Source organism: Nomascus leucogenys, chromosome 4 (genome assembly GCF_006542625.1).
Source record: "Nomascus leucogenys isolate Asia chromosome 4, Asia_NLE_v1, whole genome shotgun sequence".
NCBI lineage: Eukaryota > Metazoa > Chordata > Mammalia > Primates > Hylobatidae > Nomascus > Nomascus leucogenys.
The window spans coordinates 23,771,634-23,786,160 of NC_044384.1; the positions used below are offsets into that span (position 1 = coordinate 23,771,634).

General features: G+C 39.2%; 1 long non-coding RNA gene across 1 annotated transcript in view; it reads left to right on the plus strand.

The window, feature by feature from the left end:
* Positions 1-906: 906 nt before the first annotated feature.
* The window catches only part of LOC105739646, a 32,727-nt gene continuing 19,106 nt past the window's right edge, over positions 907-14,527 (plus strand). Inside the window, exon 1 of the long non-coding RNA XR_001115598.2 lies at positions 907-944. This is a non-coding gene — a long non-coding RNA (uncharacterized LOC105739646). The remainder of the gene's footprint in view (positions 945-14,527) is intronic.

The following is a 14,527-nucleotide window of genomic DNA, read 5'->3' on the forward strand; positions in this document are numbered from 1 at the left end:
AAATGCATGTATGGGCACAACATTGGGAGACTCTAAGAGGCATAATATGCACCTGCCATAGTAAGATGGGAAGAAGAAATCTAAATCATTGTTTTAAAAAACCCTCCGCATACGTGACAGAGAGAGACTGATTGACAACACTGGAGAGATGGGAGTTAGTTGAACAGTGAGCTTTTAGAGATGGAGGCAGAACTCAATGAAATCAGTAGGAATTAGCCTTGGAAAGAGCAGATGTCCTACCATGGAGGCATGAAGGATATGAAGATAGCTGAAGTCCAAGAGATTATTGGGTATAGAGAGAAGGAAAGGCATGGGATCTTGGTAGGGAGTCTTGGAATTGTTTAGCAAAGTATAAGATGTGTCAACTGTCCAGAGCGATGGGTGGAATTTGGAGTTTAAAGACAGAAAACAATTTGACTCAGTAAATTTTGGGACTGGGCTATACAAGGTGAAAGGGAAGGATGAGGAAGAGCAAAAGGATCCAGGAACATTTCGACAGCCAGATCAGCAGAGTCCCATTATCTCTACAGAGAAGCTTTTCAACCAGGCATTACAGCATACACTGTATAACATTTGTGCATGTCACTACCATGACACTAAGATCAACTGTTTCTGTGCCTGTCTTTACCTAACACTCTCTGATGGTGGGCACTAGATATTATTTGACTCCATGTTACCATGTTACCAGCATGGAGATGAATATCATCTAGTGCCTGCCATTGAGTGTACAATAGACACTCAGTTTACATTTGGCTAATGAATATTGAGGGACATGGTGGAAGATCAGGCAGGGAAGAGTTCTCAACCACAATGCCAACACACAATGGTGTGTCATTATGAGACTAGGGTTGATTAGGCCTCTTAAAGTGTCACAGCCTATAATTTGAGCACATCACAGGGAATTGCAGTGTACAGAGCTGCTGTCTTTTGTGGATGGGCAAAAAGTGAGTATGTGCTGATGCAGGCATTCTCCAGTGTCAGGTGAGGTAAGGCAGAACATAGCTTCAGTTATTAGTATATTAAAAAAACATGAGTAACAAGAGAGACCAGAGATCCCTAAAGAGGCCAAAGGCAGTTGGAGAGGGATTCATTTAAGACATATACCATGATAGGCACTAAACATCTCACTTTATGAAGTATTTAAGGAAATGATTTATCTAGGTTAAGATCTTAAGACAAAAATTATTCATGTGAGACAAATTGTAGTGGAATTTTATTTTCAAGTCTTTTTTTTAAAGAAAATTGCAGGCTGGGCGTGGTGGCTCATGCCTGTAATCCCAGCACTTTGGGAGGCCAAGGCAGGCAGATCACAAGATCAAGAGATTGAGACCATCCTGGCCAACATGGTGAAACCCCGTCTCTATGAAAAATACAAAAATTAGCGGGGTGTGGTGGCACAGGCCTGTAGTCCCAGCTACTGAGGAGGCTGAGGCGGGAGAATCGTTTCAGCCCGGGAGGCAGAGGCTGCAATGAGCCGAGATTGTGCCACTACACTATAGCCTGGCAACAGAGCGAGACTCCGCCTCAAAAAAAAAAAAAAAAAATTCCATGATAGTTGTGTTGTAATAGGTTTTATTGGCACAGACTTTTACCATCACTGAGTGTATGATGAGAACATCCTGCTTTCTCACAATGGTCACTGCCAGAAGACAGAGAGCATGTTTCTTGTTGACCTTGATGCAACCTTGGACAGCATCTGTGAAGTATAGGGAGAAATTGCTTTGACTTTGGGATTTGGTGACAGAAAAGTAAGAACTTGAGAGACCTGAGGCTGGGTTCTTAATTATCTATGTCCTAAATGTAGGAGATATTTAATGCCTGAAGAAGACCTTGTCCAGTTTCAAAGTTGGCTTCTCTCTGTTGGACTTTGTTGGTTTCTGCTGCCCTGAGTCCTGACCATGGTGGGAAGCAAGGCGGGAAGTGAGTCCTGAGTCCTAATTTACCCCCAGTTTAACCCTATGCCATTACTCTCCACCTTTCCCTGAGTCTTCCTGTTTGTACTGTTACCCAATCCTAACAAGATAGGCAACATATACCAAATAGCAGCACACAATCCAAAAATATTTTATGATGTGTCTCTGTCTAATCTACATTGATATCCAATTCATAGCCAGTTGGATTTGTGGGGGGTGGGTAGAAGTGGTGAAGCATCCCTTTCATTCTCTTTTTAAAGCACCTTCTAGAATTTTGGGTGGTTTTTAGTTTTTGGTTTGTTTAATTTTACATTGTTATGATAGCTTATAAGTAAGAAAGCATTCCAAGTGCTTTTAGTGACATTTTCTCATACAGAGGCTGCCATCAACACATTTGATGACAGACTTTTTTTTAAATGATAACTTTGCCCCTTTCTCTAAATCACAGATAATCACAAGCAGAGTTGGTGGTTTTTTCAAATGGTTGCAAATCTCCAACCCATGTGATAAAAGATGCTGACATTAATATTCTGGTGTGCAAGCTAATTCCTTCAGCCCAGCTGTGAGGCAGAGGCTCTGTGACTGAGGTGAGACCGCCGCAATGTGCAGCGTGTACCGGGTCCTCCGGAAGGCTGATCTGTTACTTGCACCTTGTGCAAATTGTGGCAGCTTGACTGTTTCCATGGGTGTGCAGAAGTGGCTCTGTTTTCTCGCTGCTGCTTTCAATTTACTGGCTGCCTTGAAAGGTTCAGAGAGGGCCCAAGGTTTTACTGTTAACTATTTATGTCCTATCAGTTTCTAGACTTCATTCATCCTTGAACCCTCTGGCATCAGCACGTGTTTACTTACTTATATAGGAGGGACGAGTAACCCTAATAAATACCATTTAGCTCTTGTGTCTGCAGTATGTTCATTAAGCAAATCTCCATGTTGCTTCAGGCCCCATAGAGCAACCCAGTGTTTAGAGATGAAAACTATGTTAAGTTGCAAAGATGTCCCTTTGCAGAGGCAAAGTACCCCTACTCACCTTGCTACTTTCAGAATACAGCAGCAGTTAACCCTATAGTTTCTTATAGCATTGTCTAGTTATTTCTTGCATGTGCTCTTGTCTTTGCATACAGATTTTCAGGTCCTTTGGTTTACAAGGTAGTGTCACCTTCCTTGAATCCTCCCCAGCTTCCAACTATAGAGTAGGTTGCAAAACAACCCTTACTGCATGTGCAGAGCTAAGCACAGTGTGCAACATACAGGAAATGCCCCATAAATGCTTGTTGTTACTGAAATTAAGGAAAAAAAGAAGCGACAAGTTTTGACGCAATGAAAGAGTATCTGTATAATTTTGCCAAATTCCTTCTTTTCTGTCTGCTCTTCTTGACCTATGGACTGACATATGGAACCCATAAATACCCCCATCCCAATCTTTGTGATCTCCACCAACAGCATATGGTACTCTAGCTGAAACCAACTCTGCAAGTCCCTGCAGCCAAGTATCTGTGCCAGCCAGCTTCCTAGGTTCATGTGGTACTGGAATGCCCTCCTGTTCTTACCCAGGTGAAAACCTCAGGCCTCTGTTTGCATAAGGCTTTTTGGGCATGACCTCTACCATGAAGCAGATCACTCATTTGTGTCTCCAGGTTAATCTGTACCCTCTTTATTTTATTGATCTTACTGATTGATTGATTTTATTTACTTACATCTCTCTCTTCCCTACCAGATGTAAGCCCTCAGAAAACCAGGCTGTGTCTTATTTATCCTTGTAGCTCAGTACATGACTGTATTAATCCGTTTTCACGTTGTTTATAAAGACTGGGCAGTTTACAAAAGAATTACCATGAGACTGAGCAATTTACAAAAGAAACAGGTTTAACAGACTTACAGTTCCACATGGCTGAGGAGGCCTCACAATCATGGCAGAAGGCAAGGAGGAGCAAGTCACATCTTACATGGATGGCAGAGAGAGAGAGCTTGTGCAGGGGAACTCCTGTTTTTAAAACCATCAGATGTTGTAAGACTTATTCACTATCATGAGAACAGCATGGGAAAGACCTGCCCCCATGATTCAATTACCTCCCACTGGGTCCCTCCCACACACATGGGAATTCAAGATGAGATTTTGGTTGGGGGATGGGATGCAGCCAAACCATATTAGTGACATATAAGGTGTGATAAATAAATGTTTTCAAATGAAAGCACCAACATCTGTCCTCATGTGTCCATTTCTAGGGTGACACTTCTCCTTCCCCACTCATACACTCCATCTCCCTAAGCTGTGAGCTCCTTCCAGCCTCTGACCAGCTTTGTCCATCCAGCAGGGCCTGCAACCTCTTCCTGATACTTGCCTGACAACTCTTAATTACTTTTGCTGTTTTGTTTGTTTACTGTTTGGATTTCCTCTGCTAACTCTTGATGGGGATCTACTAATTATTGTTTATCTCCAAAATTCTTTCTTCATCTGAGAGGGAGGTATGCTCATGACAGGTATTGATGGAGAAAATAAAAGATATTAACTATCTCGAAACAGTTTAGTTCACTCCAGCTCTCCAACACTAGGTGCTGGTGCAGATCTCACAAGAGACAGTTCCTGCCTGCAGGAGCTTAGAGTCTGGCTAGACAGAGAGAATCTATGAGAAAGAGGAGGCTGCATATATCAAGTCACAACTTTTCAAGACAGCAAGCTGAAAAATGTGAAGGAAAAAAGTCCTATGAAACATAAAGAGAGGAAACAAAAGCAGTCATTTGGCTCATTCAGTCAGAGATGGTCACGAAGCTGGTCAGTGGTTGAGCTTACACCAGAATCAAGGTCTCATATGGCCCTCCAAGGACTTGTTCTATGAGCATCTAGTCAGAATGAAAGCATTCTGTGCTGACAATCATGATGGATCTTTTGGGCATATGCATGGTTCTCAATAAACCTGAGTCTTAATGTTGCCTCTTAGGGGTGGAGAGCAGGAGATGACAGAGAAGCTTTTTGTTTGTTTGTTTGCTTGCTTGCTTGCTTTTAATGGATCAAAGAAACAAGATGGCTAAGAGAGAAACTGTGGACCCACCCTGACTGGGTTTCACTCTTGGCTCAGCCTGCTTTTAGCAATAAGAACTTGGTTATGTTACTGAAGAGCAATTTCTCTGTTTGAAACGTGGATGATAATGATACCTACCTCCTAGGCTTGTCAAGAGGATTAAATAAGATAATGCCTATCATGCTGTTAGCATTATATCTGGCATGTAGCAAGTGCCCAGCAAATATTACCAATTAACAATTAGAATATTTAATTTGACTTCCATGTTCAAATAGCTCTATCAGACTTGTTGATATTTCCACTGAATATTTGAGATCATTGTGATTTATAAGTCACTGCAAAGAAAATATTCTAATGTATGAGATTTACTCAGTTCTGTAGATCTATTGCGTCCTACTTTCAACATAGTTATTTTTTACATGATGCATTATGCATATAGCTGATAGATATACATATAGATGATATATGTCTGAAAGCAATGAAGGATGCCTGTTTTTCTAGTAGCCACAGATGAAGCAAGATAAAAGGAATGTGGCAGAAATACAAAAAGAATCCTGGTGCCTATGGAAATAAGGACAAGGTACAATGAGTAAAGAGGGTTCAGGCAGGGAACTAATTTGTCCCTTGTCACTCCCACACTCACCGAAAATCAGTGCAATGAGCTGAGGGAGAGCCCCTTGTGGGCTGTTCTTGGGCTCCTCTCCTTCTAGGGCAAGAAAATCTCCACTCTTCTGTCAAGAGCTTTCACATATCTTACAGGAGATGTAACCTGTCCAAAGACACAAAACTTATGCTGGACAAGCCAACACCAGGATCTGCATCTACACCTCCAAAGTTAAAACTTGGAAAACTTCCCAGATACCTTACTGCCCTATTCAGGAGAGGATACTTCTGGGTGATCTTTCATTTCTCATAGCCCTACAGAAGTGTCATGAGGATAGGTCTATAATTCATGTGTGTCTTATGGACTAATAAATGAGTGTATGGACGGAATGAAGGCAGCAAGGATGAATGCAAATAAGAAAAAGTCCCAAGACCAGAATAACAGGAGGGAGAAGTATCCATATGGTTACTTCAACAAATGGCTTTGAGAACAAAAATTCTTCTTAGCTGTGTGGGAGAGAATTCTCTGCAGATACTCTACATAAATATGGTAGCTGCAATCATGAAGATCTGGGGGAAAAAAAAAAAATGACCTAGCCTCCAACACATTAAAATGAGAGCACGGCAGGGAGTCAGAGAGAGAAAAATATTTTTTGAGACAGAAATGTTCTATTTTTTTCTTTCCTTTTAACCATTCCTGAACTAACCATGGTGGGGTAAACTTTAGGAACAAGTAGGTCTTCATACTCAGTCCTGAATTTTTTTTTTTTTAATTTGAGGAGCAAAGAATCAGGTCCCAATGGGAGGAAGAGCAGAGTTGTCGTGTTTTTTGTACTTTGGTAACATCTTAAGTCAAAAGAATCTTTTTTTTCAGTAGCTAAAGCTAGAAGAGCTTATAAGAAAGTGTAGAATCAATGAACACAGTGCTGAAGGGACCTTGGGGTCCTCCTATAGACATATCTAATAGGTGATGGAACCTGTCCATGGTCACCTCACTCACCAGTGAATGAACCAATACCAAGATCTACATCTGCACCTTCAAAGTGAAGAAGCCAAAAGCTTTCCAGCCCCCTGTTGCACTATTATTTTTAAAATAGTAAACAGATATATTGAAGGAGGCCTACTGTTTATGCTATTAGAGATCTATTTGGTTTTAACTGAGATAAGCTGATTAATGTAACATTCTACAAAAAGAGAATTACTACAAAACCAATCAAACATAACTTTTCTTTTAGTTATAATAATATGTATATTCAATATAATTATTTTATGTTCTTTTGTTGATATTTGACCAGGTTGTTTGTGATTTAGTTTCAACACAGATAAGGAACATTTATTTTACTTCATGTTAAAAACAATAATGAGATAGCCCACAGCAAAAAAACTTTGAGATTTGTATTTTTATTGGCATAGTTAGAGAAGATGTAAATAATGTACCTTTATCAGTGATGTTGTGGAAAACTGTAATATTTTAAACAGCACTATGATTTTTGTTGTGTTTTATGCCAATTCTATTAAGTCAAGATGTAATAAGTTGCCAAATTATTCCATTGACAGAAAATGGGCTTGATTCTATTCCTACCCTACCCCCAGGAGGGTGAGTTTAAATTATAATTGAAGAAATAGACAACAGTTGACAATAAGTGGTGTTTGGATAAACAAATGACTAACAGGATTAACAGAGGACCTTTTGGTGTAGTACCCAGGTAAATTTATTTTGCACGAGATTCACCTACCCACAGAACATATTTAGAAGCTGAGGTCATCTCCCTCTTTTAAAAACCTTCAGTGGCTCCCACTGCCTACAGGCTAAGGGTAGACCGTCTTGGCCTGATATTTGACACCTAGCCTGGCACCTGTGCACCTGTGCCAGAGGAGCTGTCTCTACTCCTTACAAAAGCCTTGTGCTTCACTGAACTAATTTCCTAAGATTGATATTTCTTGGTAAATAAGTAACATATAGTTCCAGAAAATGTAAAATGACTATGTTCCAACAGAACTTTCTTTCATGATGGAAAGGTTTTATATGTGCTTTCCAAAACAAGGGCTAATGAGCACCTCATATGTAGCTAGAGATACTGAGACACTGCATTTTTACATTTGTTTAATTTTAATTAATTTAAATTTAAGCAACCACATTTGGCTAATACCATACTGTAGCACACAGCTCTAGAATATCACAGTGGATTACGGATGCATGCTTTAAACAACTGTTTCAATTATTTACTGCTGCATAACAAAACACTCCAAAACTCAGTGGCTTAAAACAACGAAAAAATTATTTCTGCAATTTTGTAATCTATTCTAGGCCTAGCTGAGTGGCTGCTTTGCTCCCCATGATGGTTGCTGGGAGATCCAAGATGGCTCCTTCACTCAGCCGTCTGGTGCCTCAGCTGTGATGGCTGAAACAACAGGGGCCAGCTGAGTTTCTATTTCTCTTTCTCTTCCCACAAGGTCTCTCCAAGTGGCTAGCCAGGCCTTTTTACAACATGGTGGTCTCGAGGTAGTTAGAGTTTTTACATACAGCTGGCTTCCAAGAAAGAAAGTGGAAGCCTCCAGACCTCTTGACAGCTGAGATCAGAACTAGTCCAGTACCACTTCTTTCATATTCTATTGACTAAAGCAAGTCACAAGGCCAGGCCAGATTTCAGGGGAAGGTATCTAGGCCTTATTTGTAAGGAGAGAAGTGTCATATGCATAGAAGGAGAGGAAGAATTGTGGCAGCCATCTTGTGAGATTACCACAGCAAGTCTAGCAGAGTTGACAGGGCATCAACAGAGCTGGTAAATGAAAAAATGAAGAGCCACTTAGAACATAAACAAAGGTAGCTTTGTACGGATCAGAGAAAAGAGAAAGGAAAGGGAAGTGGAGAATCAAGTCCACTCTAGGGAGACCTATGAAAGCAAAACATGATCAAAACAAACAGAAGCCATAAGATGACCACAGCCAAACTACAAGAGCACTACTACCCATAAGAGGTGTGATAGATGAGCACTGATGGTTCCAATGCGAAATATGGACCAAAGGTCTGTCTGGTCCAACTTTGCCTGCTGAAGCTTCACTTGCAAGCTCTTCATTAGTGATCATCCTGACCCTCTCTAGGATACTTGTCTTGATGTTCCATGCCCTCAGACTTAATGGCCCCTCACATAGAACCAAGGAACCTATCAGATTACAGCATAGAGCTGCAAGCTTTGGTCAAGGGGAAAAACATAACTGAGGAAGACTCTGAAGCCTTCTACCTAAAGGGCTTATGATGAGCTAAACCACATTTGCCTTGCAGCAGAATCACTCCCACATCCCAAATTTGTAGAAATGCCACAGCACCACACATGGGGGAAAGTGCTGGCAATGTTCCTGTTGGAACGAAATGAGGAGTTTTGACGAGACATTGACCCAGTTATCAAAACAGTGCAGGCTTCCTTATTGCAACAGTGATAGTACAAGACAAGAGACATAAAAAACAGAGAGGTTTGAATTGTCTCTGTGTACCTTGGACAATTAATTTAACAACTGAAGTTTTTATTTTTCATGCATACAATGAAGATAATTCCATCCACCTTGCAGGGTTGTCAGGGATAATGAAATGCCAAAGAACATGGATTCAATGCTACTTCCCCTCCCTTATCCTCATCCGGAGTTTCCTTGATATCTCTTTTAGGACATTGAGTGGAGATAATCTGACTGTTAAAGAAATTATTAAATGTTCCACTGAGAGGGACAACCTCAGAAATTTAATAGTATTCCTGTAATAAATAAAACGTTTTCAGAATTTAAGTTGCTTTCAATTGCATTCCACACTTTAGAGAGGTTTAAATTTAGTTGTCTTTTCATCTGGAAGAAATAATACTGCACCAGTCAGTAGCAGAAAGCGTCTTATCTAAGTTTGATGAATTTAATCCAACACAAATCTGCACAGATTAACTGCCATGGGAATGTACCATGTTAACTTATCCAATTTCACAGACTCCCACACAATGCTTCATCGTTAAATCAGCCAAATGTCCTTGAAAGCCTACTATGTACTCAGGCCAAAGGGAACAAAAAGACATTTTGATTTCTCAGAGGACACATGATCTCACTGGAGAGAAAAATAGACACATTACAAGATAGATCACAATGCCAGGGTATGCGTGGTGTATGCCAAATTAATGGTAGAGACCATAGGTGCTGTAAGATATGGAAGGAGAGTACAGCCACACCGTGCAGTACTGCAGGCATGAATGCACCAAGAATGGAAGCTTTATATCAGGCCCAAAAAGAGAGAGCATGTAAAGAATGGGAAATGAGAAGAAAGTGCATTACTGAAAAGCAAGAGGCATGACAGTGGTCTCACAGAGGATGTGCAAGGCTTCATGCAGACTCAATGAGAATGCATGTCTGACTGGGGCATGCATGACTCTTGGGCATGGTAAGAGAAACTGGGACTGGACCCCAAATCCTGGAGCAACAGGACTGAATAGAAAGCACTTGGGGAAAAAATGTTGAGATCAGGAGAATGACATGCACCAAATGTTCTCTGGGAGTCTGGATTTATTGCTCTCCTCCGTCTCCATTTATATTTACCTAAATTTTGGTTTAAACATGACAGCCCCTGCTATAAGCAGATCACAGAGCACCTAGCATAAAACCTTATGCATTGGTGATCTGTAATTTCCTGTTGAGCTGAATTGAAATAATGACTCAAACAGCATTCTATAACTTCCCTTGCTGGGTTCTATGGAAGAAGTTCCCGACAGCTGTTATCACCTTGGTCTCCTTCCTAGAAATGTGATTTCTTATCCCCTTAGCCAAATATGGAGACCAAATAGTAGCCTGAAGTCAGCAGTGAGAGGGGCAGAAAAAAAGCTAAAGTTAGTAAATAAAGTTTTAATACAAACATTTCTTCTCATTCCTAAGTGTAGCAAAATGTATATAAAATACCTAGAAATGTGAGGGCCCTGCAGGTAGATTCATATTTTAGATGTGACCTGGGGCAACTGGAAAGTCCACTCCCTGACAGTCTTCATTGCCATTCTAGAACCTACATTCAGAATTGTGGATTCCTGTGAACCAAATCTCTCTCAATCTGAGCAGACGAGTTGACTAAATGTTTACTCTTGAACTTCTTTGAACACTAACTTCTGCTTTTCAGTTTGTCGTGTCAATTTGTCTGAGCACTGAAATGGAAAACTGAATAGTTATTTCAAAAGTACAGATGGAGCCCCTTGTTTACAGTATAATTCTTTACACCAAATGGAACTGCAGGAGGTTCAAAATTTGTAAAGGTCTTCCAAAAATCCAAACACATTATTCATTTCCACAAATCTGACAATTTTTGAACTACATAAATTCTTGAACAATTTTTTTAGTCCATTCGTGTTAACTGAGGTTAATTTGAAGATATTGCTACTTTCCAAAAGAAGTAGTTGAATTTCAGAAGGCAATTTATTCAAGAACATAATTCAGTTGCATTCTTCTATCTTGGGTGAACAAAGAAATTACCTGTTAGTAAGGACATTAAATTAAAAAAAAAATCAAGTCGAACTCACGTTATAGTTACTAGATAAATGTTTTTAAACAAAGTGGGTAATGCATATCAATCTGCTTGCATGAAAAATAAAATACAGACATCACTTTTTCATATATCTCATTAATTCTTATATTATTTTAATTACATTTGTCATAAGCATTTAGTTTTGTGCTTTAAAAACAGAATTTTTGGTGAGGTAGGGAGAGTGAAATTTAATGGAAAAAGAGAATAATTTTAATTTACTTTAGCAAATTGCATTGGCTAGAGAGATTATGGCCTAAACTAGCCAGTATGTTGACAGTTCTCCAGTGACAGGGTGTTACCATTATAGGTGATTTTCAAAGCATGCTTTCGGAGAGAGCACTGTAAATATGTGTTCTTCTGGCATATTTTTAAATTTTGAATGCTAAAACTGCTACCTATAAAGGAAAATGAACAGAGAACAGTGAAAGCTGGAAGTCTGGCTGATTGCCGGGCTTTTTGACTTTCTTTTTTTTCCAACGGAGAAATAAAAATTGCTTCTCAAAATAAAATTAGTTTCTATCTTTGGACATCCTCAGTGAGACGTTAGTGTTCAATTTGATTTAGATGGGGGAGAAACCCAAACCTGATTTCTCCAAATCACCTTTGAATTTCACTGCTGATTGACACAATAGTATCAGAGAGCTATGCCCCAGAGAGCAGGTTCCCAAAGAAAAAATAAACGATTTGCAAAGTGACTTGGATAATTATGTGAAGTGGCCACCCAAGTGTGCCTTGCTGATACCATCAAAGATAATTGTGGGGAGGACGGAATCTAACCTCTCCTTTCAAAAACGAATATCCTTCAAAACAACAAAAGAAAAATTTGGAATTTCATGAGGATTACTCAGAATCCTCCAAAATAGTCTTAGCTTTGTCAAATCTGGATTTAAATGTCAGTAATTTAAGGCTAGCTTTATGAATACAATGTCTCTCTCCTGCAGCTGGGCCATATTATTTCAGTGACTTTTTTATGCTGAAGTTGGCTATAAGTTCTATGCTTGATTTATGAAGCAAAACACTCTATTTACTGTACAATGCTATAGTGCTGACATGAGGGGTCACTCAGTAATGCATTTGGAGTGGAGCGTGGGAACAGGGTTAAATGAGCAACATGCAATGGTTTATGAATGCAAAATGTGGCTTTTACAAAAAGAAAGCAAGATTCTAAGGGCCCAAATGAAAATTGTGACAAACAGTAGCAAGCTGTTGAATTTATTTGTAAGCACAAAGATTACATTTGACTCGGCAACTTTGAATCACACTGTAAAGTGCAAAGTATAAAAAAGTAAAATAAAAATGAAAGTACAGACTTCCCAATCACCCTCAGGGTAGGAAGGTTCCAAATGCTCCTATGGGTTCTCCTTTATAACAACAGATTATTTTTCAGGGACAGAGGAATATGGGAAATAAATAGGGAAATGGAGAGTACAAATATTTTTGGAATTGATCACAATTGTCAAATTTAAATGATCGATTACCTGAAAAACCACAGACATGTGCATTAATACAACACAGAGATAACTGTATCATATTCTGAATTTTAATTATAAAGTTAAAGCTAAGCACTCATATAGCTTCTTTCTTATAAAATCAACGAAAGATGAAATGAATGGATGAATGGTACATAGGGCTACTGATTTGTCTCTTCGGGTAGTTTTCTGTTTGGGAGAGAGGGGAGGAGAGAGAGCAATTTTTCAAATTTTATTAAATGGCCATGAAAACCATATGGAATTCAGGTGTGAGCTGGAAAATATAAATGGAGAGAAGCAATCAAGTGATGTGCTGGTTCTTCAATCAATCTGTGATTTTTACTCTTATTCAAATTCTTCTAAAATCATTTGACTAACTAGAAATAGCAGAACTTTAGAATGAAATGTTCCAAGTTTGCCCCAGGTGGAAATTGTAGAATGCTTTTCTTAGCATGTTGAAATGTCGGAGAACATACCAAAGGGAAAAAAAAAAAAAAGAGTATGCCACCAAAATGTGAGTCCCAGAGAGTCAACAGCCTACAAAGAAAAACAGGCAACTGGAAAGTCATCAGTGAAAGGAAAGAAAAAAGTGAATGAGAAAAACACGTTGGTAGAAAGGCATTCTTTTGGAGGCAGATTCATTTTGTTGCTTCCATTTAAGATTAGGCAGCCACCACCACTTAACGCCTGTCAGGGCTGGATACTATTTTACAATGAAAACAATGCCCACTTGAAGAAATAAAACTGATTACTTTTGAGAAAACATTCAGACAATTTTTTCCAGATTCTCCTCTGACATTACGGGAGACTTTGCCAGGGTTGCCACGTGACTCAAAACGATGCTGATCTTGAAATTGGAACAGCTGTGTAAAATATTAAAGCTGACTTAAACATGTTCACTCTATGAAAAAAGTAATCAAAAGGTAATGCCCCAGAGCAACTGAATACTGTAAACTTATGAGGAGATCATTCTTAGATACTAAGGGTGTGACCCAAATGCTTCACTGAAACTTAATTTCCTGCTAGCCAGGCAAAGAATGACAAACACCTAATTTGACTAAGTCAGGAAGAGAGCTAGTGGTTCCTGCCACCATTGTGACTGAGAAGATTTCAGCTATAATAGCTGCAGTCAGGGAATAGCCCCTGTCTTTATTTGGGACAACACTTTTGCTATCAAGCTGATGGAATATTTACCAATCTAAGAGAGGGAGAAAATAAAAGCATTTACATTCCCAAGCCTCTTGGAAAGCCTCCTCATTTTGACTTGTGCTAGAGGATTGGATCTGGTAGCATCAATAGCTCAGGAGATAATCTAAGGCAATGAGGGTGACGTGAACCCAGTGCAAAGCACCATTAGATAACAGTTCTTTCTGATTAAACAAAGTTGAGAGTATAATGCCAATTTTTATACTTAAATCTGTGATTGCTGTTCTTCCCCTAACTACCCTATCGACATTTTGAAAAGCTATTTGATATTTTGCTTGGAGTAAAAGAAAGACTGAAAGAGCTCACAATTAGTATAATCTAGGGCAATGTAAATCTAGACTCTGTGTAGCTTGTACTACCAAGTGTCCATGCAGTACTGAGCAGTAAGAAAGTCCACAATAAAATGCTAGCTTCAAAGGGGTGAAAATATATTTAAAAGAAAAGGAAATCTTTTAAAAATTAGAGATGGCATAACATTAGATAGAAAAAATGTGAAGGAAAATATCAACATCAAGTAATACAAATGGAAATAATTTCCAAGAAGATCCAACCTTTCATCTTTCTCCCCCATTTCTGCTTTTTTAGCACCAACCTAAATCCCGCTTGTGAAGGTTCAACCTGAGTCACCTTTGACTTCCTGTTACTCAGGCACTCCAAGTTATGAATACTTTTAACCACATTCCTCTTAAATGTGTTCCCCCCTTTTTGTTCCTATTACCTTTGTTGAGGCTCTCATCACTTCTGTTTGTTTGTTTTGTTTTGTTTTGTTTTGTTTTTGAGACA